This window comes from Arachis hypogaea, chromosome 5, assembly GCF_003086295.3.
Source record: "Arachis hypogaea cultivar Tifrunner chromosome 5, arahy.Tifrunner.gnm2.J5K5, whole genome shotgun sequence".
NCBI classification, from domain to species: domain Eukaryota; kingdom Viridiplantae; phylum Streptophyta; class Magnoliopsida; order Fabales; family Fabaceae; genus Arachis; species Arachis hypogaea.
The window spans coordinates 94,706,339-94,718,116 of record NC_092040.1 but is presented as its reverse complement, the minus strand read 5'-3'; the positions used below and the strand labels follow the sequence as shown (position 1 = coordinate 94,718,116).

The window sequence follows — 11,778 nt, the reverse complement described above, 5'->3', positions numbered from 1 at the left end:
CGTATGAACATACATAGGTATCCCCAAAATACCAAAATAAACTCCTATCTCTCCCTGAACCTCTAAGAGGAGCAGCATACATAAGTTACTTGGAGAATAAGCTAAATACATATATACATATATACAAATAGAAAACCAAAATACACCCAAGGACTACTTCGCTTCCCAGGATCCAAACGCCTAGCGAGGAGCCTCTCGACCTGCATCTGAAAAATAACAATATAATATGGAATGAGAACCGGAGGTTTTCAGCATGGTAAAAGTGCCACGCGTATAATAAATAAGGTCCTGAGAATGCCATAGGCAATCCTAGAACTTCGTTATTCAATTATCCAACTTAATTACTAAACAAAAACCATAAACAGGGGTAGGTATTCTAAATCTACCTAACTTACTCAATTTCAATCCACACCTATCACCAAACCATTTCTTCATTTTTTCCATAATCCATAATGCAACAGGAACAAACAACCAAATAAGTTCAAGCACAAGTACTGAACAGATAATACAAGTAGCAAATATACAAGTAGCAGGTGATATATATCAATTAGGCATTCCCAATTAAGGCATAGCAAACAAAGCACACATATGCATATGATGAATGTCTATCCTACTGGCCGTGAGCTCACGTGTCGGTTATTTTGCCAGAACCCGACACATCTGGTAGCTAACCCAAACATTGCTCTCTAGGTTACGCATCTCCAGGAGGATCATAAACGAAGGAGAGTGCCTTTCCACATCGAATGAGTGTGCCTTTCCACCTTCTCTTAGAGAATATACGAAGGAGAGTGCCTTTCCACATTGAAGGAGTATGCCTTTCCACCTTGCAACTAGAGAAGAATGTGGGAGAAACAATACAAAGGAGAGTGCCTTTCCACCTTCACCACATCTGCATCACGACAAGAGAGGGAACTTCCGTCCTCAACTTTCCATTTCCTCCATCCCTCCATCATCCATAATGCAATAGGAACAAATAACCAAACAAGTTCAAGCACAAGTAATGAACAGATAATACAAGTAGCAAATATACAAGTAGCAGGTTATATATATCAATTAGGCATTCCCAATTAAGGCATAGCAAATAAAGCACACATATGCATATGATGAATGTCTATCCTACTGACCGTGAGCTCACGTGTCGGTTATTTTGCCAGAGTCCGACACATTTAGTAGCTAACCCAGACATTGGTCTCTAGGTTGTGCATCTCCAGGAGGATCATAAACGAAGGAGAGTGCCTTTCCACATCGAAGGAGTGTGCCTTTCCATGGGTTTCGTATAGCTCGTCGCAGTGAACGTGTAGTCGCAAACGGTTCGTCAATCGGAGCTCCAGATCAAAAGTTATTGAGAGGTGGTGTTTGAGTGAGGGTTAGGGAGCTCTCTTCCTCCCCCAAGCTGACATGGAGAAAATAATACCCCAAACTCAATAGTAATCACGAAAAAAATCCCGGCTGACATAGGGGCAACGCCCCAGGCTCAATATATTCAATAATTTCTCGTAATTATCATTTTCATTTCCGATACGAATTCATATCTCATTTTCACATTCATCCTCATTTTCATTCAATTATTTAAAAAATCATACTCAAAAATCAATCTTCACTCTCATACTCATTCTCATCATACCACTTGTTACTTTCCTCAATAATTCAGATTCAAAATATAATTCATTCTTTTCTAAATAAATCAAGCACCAAACGTAAACTTTCTTCATAATTCCCAAAAATCAAATTATAAAATCTTTGAAAATATAAATCTTTCTAAATAATCATTTTTAGACAAAGTCTCTAATTTTATAAAAATTTGGGAAGCATCTCCTCTAAAATTGGAACGATACAGAGAAGATTAGCATGGCCCCTGCGCAAGGACAACACACACATAGCTGAGAAAGAAAGGCAGAAATGGAAAGGGAGAAGAGAGAAAGAGCTCGAAATCGGAGAAGAAGAGGGAGCCGCACTTTGCGCTATCCAACTCGCTGCCACCCCCGCATCTTGCCTGCGCTGTCACCTCCACTGAGCGATTGTTGTCATCGCGCGAGAAAGGAGAAGGAGCTCTCAAGGGGTCGTGAGCCGCTACGGTCGCCGTCGTCTCGGCAGTTCCCACCGCCGTTGGACCCATCGCACGCGTAGTTGTCCAAGGAGCACCGTTGACCATCGCTGCTGACACTAGGGTTTACCGCCGTCACTGTGCCTTGCTATCGCCTTCAGAGCCGTCGCTGAAGAAGGGAGCCCGAACGCTGTCGCTGGGAAGGAAGTTTGGCCATCGCGAACAGAATGCAATGGTACTGAGAGGCATCACTGTTGATGACGCCGAAGCTCGACAAGGGCTGTAGTGCCGTCGCCGAACCACCGTGCCGCCGTAGCTAGCACCGGGAAGGTTGTTGGAGCTTGCCGAGGATACTGTTCTGATTCTGAAGCAATTCATCCGTGTCACTGCTCATCTTTATCCTCTGTTTTGCCTCTGGATTTTGTGAGTTGTCGAAGCCTCTGCCGCCATTAGAGTCGCTGTTCTGCCACCATCAAGTTTGGAGGAGGACGCTACCACTGTCACCATTGAAGCTTGCCGGGGAAGAAGCTATTGACAAAACAGACTGCTGCTGCTCTTAACTACTTTGTGCTGCTCTGTTCAGCCTCTGCTTCAGATTTTGTAGTTACCAGAGCCCTCCGCCACTCGGAAGCAATATTGGAGCTGCCCAAAACCACTTTGGTTGCTGCCCAGGAAACAAAATGAGTGTTAGAATCGCTAACGGAGCTGCTGTGTTTGGCAATTTTCGTGAGTTTCGACATCGAGGTAGGGAATTTATTTTTAAGTTAAACGTTTTTAATTTAGAATGCCTACAAAGTTATTTGGATAAGTGCAAATGGTTAATAATGGTTAAGAATTTCTTAATTGACATGAATGATGTGAAATGCATTTGAAATTAGTTAGTTGTTGTGGTTATTCTGAGCTGTGATTGAATTTAGATGCTGTTGTGAATAATGATTAATTTAGCATAATTTATTAAATTGAAATATGCCGAGTTAATTATTGAAAAGCTGTCGTATGAATAACTGATAAATTGAGTTTGGATTGTTGTTGTGAATGTAATTGGTTTTGTTGTTATAAGAGACTAATTGATAGAAATAAGCTTGGTTTGAGGTTGTGAAATTTGGATTAAGTTTGATGATGTTTTAGTGTTTCAATTGGAGTATTGAATTCAGGTTATGACTGTGAATGTTTTTGGACTTTGTTGTGAGTGTTTAAATGCTGTAATTGATATTGGTTTTTCTGATTTTGATGGAATTGTTGAAAAGTTCTAATTCTATGTGATTATATTGAATTAGTTGAGTTGTATGGCTGTATTCTGGTCATTGAGAGTAAGTGCTTGTTGTTGTTTTTAGTTATCTAATGTATCGGAATGGCTGTGAAATTGACTTGTGGCTGGTGGATTGGTTAAAGGTAGCTTGAAGTGGTTATTGATAAGTTGGGATTAGATATGTTAGCAATATGCAAGTTTTGAGGGCAAGGATGTAGAGTTGTGTTGTGGTGGTATTACATATGCTGTAACTAATTCTGTGATGACCAGAATTGTGTGGAGCTAAGTCCTGGTTAGACCTCGGAATATAAAGAACTAAACTGGAAAATTTGAGACCTTTTTGTTAAATATACAATTTATGGCAAATTTTTAAAGTTAGGTTGTTAAATCTGTCCAGCAGCAGAAAAGGTCAAACAGGATAGCAACTTGTTTGTCTTGCTGCGACTTCTACGAGTTGAGTTTTGGAGCAAAACCAATTTTGTTATAAAATTTGATTAACTTTCTTTATTTCCCTAAAACTTCAGAATTTTAAGAGTTGAGGATTGGGAGTTGTGAATTTTTGAATATTGGTGGTCAAAGCTGAAAAGAAACAGATTTCAGCAAGTTATGCACCAACTTCCAATGCTTGTAACTCTTAGAATTGAATAGCAATTGGGTTGCAACTAGAACACACTTGTTCTTGGATGAGCTAGGAGTTCTCAAACCAAAATTTAGCTTAATTGGAGTTTTGTAATAAAAGTTATTCAAATTGAAAGGTACTAACCTTGTTGGTTTCTAAAACAGATTTTGACTCATTTTTACTTAACTTCCAGGTAATGTAACTTCTTCATTAAAGATGGTATCAGAGCCAGAGTCCGGATCGATGTGCCAACAAAAGCGCTGGGTTTCCTTAGGGGGTGGATTATAAGGCCCCACATCGGTTGGGGAGGGGAACGAAGCATGCCTTATAAGGGTGTGGATACCTCTCCCTAGCATGACGCGTTTTGACGAGTGAGTGTAGGGGGCTTCGGCTATCATCCCTATCGTCAAAGGCAAAACCATGAGGTCTTGTGTGCCAAAGCGGACAATATCGTGCTAGCGGATGGTTTGAGCTGTTACAGTAGTAATTCAGGGTGACCATGATATTTTTTATAGTATTATATAAAAAATATTTTTTCAAATGAATATACCTATTGTAATTAATTTTCTTTGTCAATTTGTTATCTTTTACCTAACAAACAATATCCATGTTGAATATATTATTTTCATCAGAAGCCATACATAATTGATTGATAATTCTATATATAAAAATACTTATGTGGTAACTAAATACCATATTGTTATCTCGCTAAAGTTAATTCTCCTATAATTATGCGAATGTGATTCTCCTATGATTATGCGAATGTATAGCACTATCAGATGAAAATTGATTGGATTACATTTATGTCCAACGAGGTAGGTGATTTTTTAGGCCTAATCACGATAAGAGTTGAGGAAGGTTTGAAAAATGCAAACAATACAAATACTTTTTATTTTTAATACCCAATAATAAATATATAAATTAAAATTAATATTATTCCGTACAAAATCATAAAATGTATAGCATACTCAAAATATATCCAATCCGTATTAACTGTTATTATTTATCAGTTACATTATGACAAATCTGATTATTAAAAAAGATTAAAGTTAACTTAAATATACACAATATTATTCTATGCTTGTCATTTTTATTTTATTATCATAAAAAGTCATATATATTATAAGAGAACCTCATCTTTTTACTAAAGGTTCTTCCATTAAATAGTTTCTATAAAAAAAAGGTATAATAATATTGTGTTTGGCAAGAATATATGAGATTTTGAAAGGTTGAAACATAGGTTTAGTCCTTAACATATTCGTAGATGACGTGCAGAGTAGATAAACAGATAGCTAATAAAAAAAGAATAAATTACCATTTGTATCCATGAAATATACAAACGCTGACAAATGTATCCTTATATATAAGAATAAAACGACAATTGTACTCACGAAAGATAGCTTCTGTGTGCCAAGAATACCCTAATGGACCAATTGTGTAACCAACGTCCCAGTATGCTTGGCATACGGAAGCCATCTTCCGTGTTATAATTGTCGTTTTATTCTTATATGAGTACATTTGTCAGCATCTGTATCTTTTATGGGTACAAATGGTAATTTATTCAATAAAAAAATAAATGGTTAAAACTTTCTCAATACTAACCGTCGTAGTGTATGACAGGTGTTCTATAATTTTTTTTGGATTATTGTTTCTTTATTATTATATGTTGTTCTATTTAATTTATACTAAAAAGACTTGTGATAATCATCTTATCGTGGTAGTGTAAAAGTTGTAAGTATTATATTTACTTTGTATGCTCTTAAATCTTATGTCTTTGATGGATATTTGTGATTGAGTAATTATTAAAAGAAATAATTGGTTTAATATCTATTTTATATTCTATTTAAATTATAATAATGAATAAATATTTTTTTTTCAAAATAAATAATGCGATTTTTCATAAAAATAATGTTTAAATAATTGTAAAATTAGATTATACCACAGATGATGATAAATATCTTAATATTAGATCTGCTATAGAATAAATTTTTAGGAATATTATGTTGTATTATATAATTTAGTTATATTTTTTTTATCTTCAATCTATATTATTTAGATTGCCATATTTTTAAAAAGGGTTATTTAATTTTTTTAAATTATTAAATCAAATCAGTTACAATTTATATTATGGTTAAACTCAAATTTTTATTTATTTTGTCATATTATTATATGTATAAATATTAAATTATTTGATTAAACACTTATTTGATTACGAAATGATATTATATGTTACTTTTATATTGGCAATTAAATTTCAATTACTACATAAATATTATATTTTAAGTAATTATATATTTTATTGTTATTTTAAAAATTATTATATAATTTTAAGATCATTTAATTATGTCTATTTTAAAAAGTATTGTCATTATTGGAGAGTAATTAATGTTAGTGATAGTCTAAAATTTAAAAATAAAAATATAAAATATTAATATACTGAGTTTTTGAAGTATAAATCTTGAAGTAAATATATGTGATTATAATTAATGATCATAATTAAAAGTCTTTATTTTATTTCAATTTGTTCAGGACATGTTTATCTTAAATTTTATTTTTTTATTAATTAGTATTTTTTTATATATTTAATTGTCATTAATTTATATAAATTAAAATGCATAACTTAATTAAAAAAATAGATATGTGTCTAAAAAATAAAAAATTATTTTTTTTGTTAGTAAAAAAATTTATGTTATTTTAGCTTTTTTTTTTGCATCATATCTTACATTTTTACTATAATTTTAAGTAATTATATATTTTATTGTTATTTTAAAAATTATTATATAATTTTAAGATCATTTAATTATGTTTATTTTTAAAAGTATTGTCATTATTGGAGAGTAATTAATGTTGGTGATAGTCTAAAATTAAAAAATAAAAATATAAAATATTAATATATTGAGTTTTTGAAGTATAAATCTTGAAGTAAATATATGTGATTATAATTAATGATCATAATTAAAAGTCTTTATTTTATTTCAATTTGTTCAGGACATGTTTATCTTAAATTTTATTTTTTTATTAATTAGTATTTTTTTATATATTTAATTGTCATTAATTTATATAAATTAAAATGTATAACTTAATTAAAAAAAATAGATATGTGTCTAAAAAAATAAAAAATATTTTTTTGTTAATAAAAAAATTTATGTCATTTTAGCTTTTTTTTTGGCATCATATCTTACATTTTACTATAATTAAAAGTTAAAGATAAATTATTAAATATAAATTAGTAAAAAAAATATAATACTTAATGAATTATCATAATCACATTTAAAAGTATTTAATTTATTTTTATATAATAAAAATGATATACTTCAAAAAATATTTGCATATAATTTACTAACAAATATATAAGATATTTATCACAATTTTTATTTTTAATAAAAATATTATTGTATTAATGTGATGCATTTTAAAGATGTATAAATAAAATTTTTATTAAAAAATTTCAAGATAGCAAATGCAATTTTATTTTTATTTTATCCTTAATATTTAGTTTTAATTATATCTTTAGAGTTTCAATATGTTTCAATTAAACCATTAGAGTGAACAATATTAATTATAACTAATAATTATATTATCTGATTTGACCAAAATTAAATAAATATTAAATTACTTAATAAATAATAAACAAATAAATAAAATAAATGAATTTAATTTGAATTATTTTCTTATTATTTTTTATATCTAGAAGAGTAAACTACCATTTGTACCCACGAAAGTTGAAAACGCAGACATATCTATCCATAGAAAAAGAAAATTACCATTTGTACCCATAAAAAATGATTTTTACAAACAAAATTATCCAAACCCTAAAAAATTAAATAAAATTCCTAAACTCTCTATCTCTCTCTCTCTCTCTCTCTCTCTCTCTCTCTCTCTCTCTCTCTCTCTCTCTCTCTCTCTCTCTCTCTCTCTCTCTCTCTCTCTCTCTCTCTCTCTCTCTCTCTCTCTCTCTCTCTCTCTCTCAATGTTGATAACGTCTAGGTAGTAGGGCACCACCACGCCTCCAACACTTAGGGAGACAACATGGACGCCGTCGGTGACGGCGGCATCAAAAGCTGCGAGATTGTCAGAGTCGAAGCAACCACCGTTCCAGCAGACTTTGTAGATGGCGATGCAGGCCTGCAATTTCAGGAATTTTCACCTTCATCTTTTGCAGAGTTTCTGTCACCAGCCTTGAGTTATACAAAATTTCAAAGTAAAACTTGCTCAAGAGTGAAATGGCGCTTCCTCTTCTTTTTCCTAGCCTCCGCAAGTTCCTGAAATCAAACAACAAAATGTTCCACCGATTCATACCAATAACAAAACACAGATTCAAATGCATTTGAAAACAAATTGGTAACGTTTTAAGACTTTAGCATGAAGACGACGTTCTCGACCTGTAAGGGGAGCCTTCTAGGTCTTGTCTTTAGGAACGGCATCTGATTTGCGTGTTTTGAGAGATTTGAAGGGTTTGTTAGAGGCAGAGAGTTTAGGAGCCTTAGAAGGGGATTCATGTGATGCTTCGGCATTAGAGCCCGAAGCTGGAATCCGCTTCCTCTTCTTGGTGCTTCCATCGTCCTGCTTCTTCGGCGCCATTGAAGCTCAAGCTCTGAGCCCTGAAGTTGAGTTTAGTCGGAAGAAGAGAGGGGCTCTGTTACGCAGAACATGAAGCTGAGGTTTTTGACTTAATGGTGAGAGTGTGTTAGAAAGGGAAAGAGGGGTGATGGTTGGGTGAAGAGGGTGGTGGTGGGATTTGAGATTAGAAAGGGAAAGAGGGGTAGTAGTTGGGTGAAGAGGGTTAGGATTAGAAAGGTGATTGGGTGAAGGAGGTGGTGTGGTGGTAAAGATAAGGGTATTTTAGGGATTTTAGGTAATTTTTTAGTGTTTGGATGATTTTGTTATGCGAAATCCATATTTTATGGGTACAAATGGTAGTTTACTCTATCTAGAAATCAGAATGTATTTTTATGTATTTTGATTAATAATTCTTAAAGGAGTTATTATTTTATTTATTAATATTTTAAATTTTTTATAATATTTTTATAAAACTTGATTAATAGATATTTCTTCACAATGTTTTTCTTGAATTTTTTAATAAAAATATATCTTAATTTTTGTCTTTCATCTTTTATATTCATTGATTATACTAATTTTTTTACAATCTATTTTTATCAACTACATGCATTATTTTTCTGCTCTTTTTTTTTTACTTATTTTTAATTATTTATTACCTTATTTTTAATTATTTATTTTAATTTCACTCCTCATATATTTATTGTATTTCACTTCAACTTAACTTCAATTTCATAGTTAACTTTCAATTATATAAAATTCAATAGTTTCTTTCAAAACATACTTAAATATATTATCTATTATATACAATCATTAGGATAAATAAATATATATAATTTAATTTTAATTTAAACTAAAAACTAAATGAATTGTCAGAAAAATAGGAACTAATTTTATTTTTAATTTCTTTATAATTTATTTAAAGGTAAAAATTTCTCTATAACCACTAACATCGCTAATAACAAAATTATAAGTCTCTATAAAATAAAAATAAAAAATATATATAATTTTAAAGTTGTTAATCATAGACTATGGATAAATTTTTTTTAAAATTTTTTTAAAAAAAATTTATAGATCAATGTGTAATTTTTTATATTTTTATTTTTTCTAAAATTTTTCAGACTTATCAATATTTAAGTTATCTATACATCACTTCTCTAAATATTATGATTTCACAAGTTATAATATGTGGAGTAAATCACCTTTATAAACCAGTTGCAAACCAATTTTACGTATTTCTACCAAAGTAAAAAAAATTACGCACATGTCTCAATTACATATCTATGTAAATCAAATTTATGGAGTACGAATTATGTGTTTTCGTTGTAAATTGAATTTGGATGCTATCTATGCTACTAAATGGAATGAAGGAGATTCGATTTACAATGAGCTGAATTATTTTTAAGTGAGTATAAATCGAACCTTATTGCTTCAATTTAGCATGGACCATATAAATCGAAATTTATAGATTCGATTTAGTAGGGAATGACATAATTTGAATTCATTGAATTCAATTTACTTTCGAATCACAATGTTAAGTAATTCGAATCCTATAGATTCGATTTATTACTTATTACCCTAAATGGAAATAAAAATATAAATGGAGATAACTAGATAACGTTTTTTGGTTTTGGAAATTTAGATAATTTTGGGGTGATTTTAATTTATCAATATAAATTAACCTAATATGTGATATTAGTTATTGTTATATATATATATATATATATATATATATATATATATATATATATATATATATATATATATATAATGTAAGACCCCATATTTTTTTAAAATTAAATAGTTAACTATTTATTATTATTATTATTATTATTATTATTATTATTATTATTATTATACCTCAGCGAAGCCTTAAGAAAATTAAAACAAAGGAAGCCAAAGGTGGCTTATGCATTACTATATATATCATGACATCTAACTTTGCTTTGCTTTGACAAATCATTCTTCCACCAAATAAATATCTTCTCCAATTCATTATGCTAACCGAACTTGTACTTAGGAAGAAAAGAAAGATTTGTGACACCAAATCATCTATTTATCACACACGACCTTAGATCATAACACGTGCCTCCTTTCATTAATTGCACATATTCCTTCTTCATTCACAAAACCTGATCAAGAAACGAAAAGAAACACCGTGAGAGAGAGAAGAGAACGAAACCATGGAACCGTGAGTTTTCAACTTCGATTACTTGCGATTCGCAATTCCAATAAAAAATTTAATCCGGTAAAAGTGTTTGTATCTTTTTTTTTTATATGTTAGTGTTATTTTTATCTGGTAGAAATCGACGGTAACGTAGCTCTCTTGTTCTTTGAGTTCGGCCAACTGGAATTCTAGGAGGCACAGATGATTTTTGACGCTTTCCTCTTCAGCAGCTCGATCAGAAAGTTTTTTTGGAACTTTCGTTGATTTCGATCTCATACGGAGGTAGGAGATTTATTTTTAAAGATAAACGTTTTTAATTTAGAATGCCTACAAAATTAATTGAATAATTGCAAATATATATATTAATAATAGTAATGTTATTGAGTATGGATTATTGCTGTGAATGTGACTGTTTTCTGGTTATTAAGTATTTCGCTGATTTGAGAATTTTTTAGAAAAAGGCTGGTGAATTGTTGAAGAATAGGAAACCTGTAAGGATGGTTTAGACCGAATTTTAGAGAAAATACTGCCGAAATTTTATAAAATCTGAGGTTTTATTTGAAAAGCTATTTTAAAAGATTTGGTTTTGCAAAATTAAATTATTTAAAATATATTTAGCTAAGAAAAGATTTATTCTATTTTAAAGTTTGATTTATTAATAAAAATATAATGTTTTAAACCCAATCTTTTAAGGAGAGATTTTGTTTTAAGTAAAGATTTGAGCACAGTTTATTAAGATAAGGAATCTCTGCCACAGGAGAGCAGAGAACAAGGATTTAAAGAATATATTAACTAAAAGGATCTCTGCCACAGGAGAGTAAAGAAAAAAGTTTAAAGAAATATATTAAATTAATGAAATGTCTGCCACAGGAGAGCAGATGTGACATTGTTTGGGCCTTAGTGCCAAATGTAAAGTGGGGACGCCCACACACTGAGAACTGTTTTTCAGATGTACGCTTATTGATTTGGAAAGTCACACTGATGCGACCTAGCCGTACGACTTATAAGCATCACTGATGCATTTGGAAAGCCATATCTGGGACTTGTGCCCGGGTAATGTCGGGAGCGGGTAGGCAACCGACACATGAGCTCATGGCCTGCGTTAGGGATAGACATGCATCATGTTGTTTACACATTTGCAT

At 31.1% G+C, this 11,778-nt stretch overlaps 1 pseudogene; it reads left to right on the top strand.

Annotated features, from left to right (window-relative positions):
* The first annotated feature begins 1,788 nt into the window (after positions 1-1,788).
* Positions 1,789-1,902, top strand: LOC112804806 (U6 spliceosomal RNA; annotated as a pseudogene).
* The last annotated feature ends 9,876 nt before the right edge of the window (positions 1,903-11,778 follow it).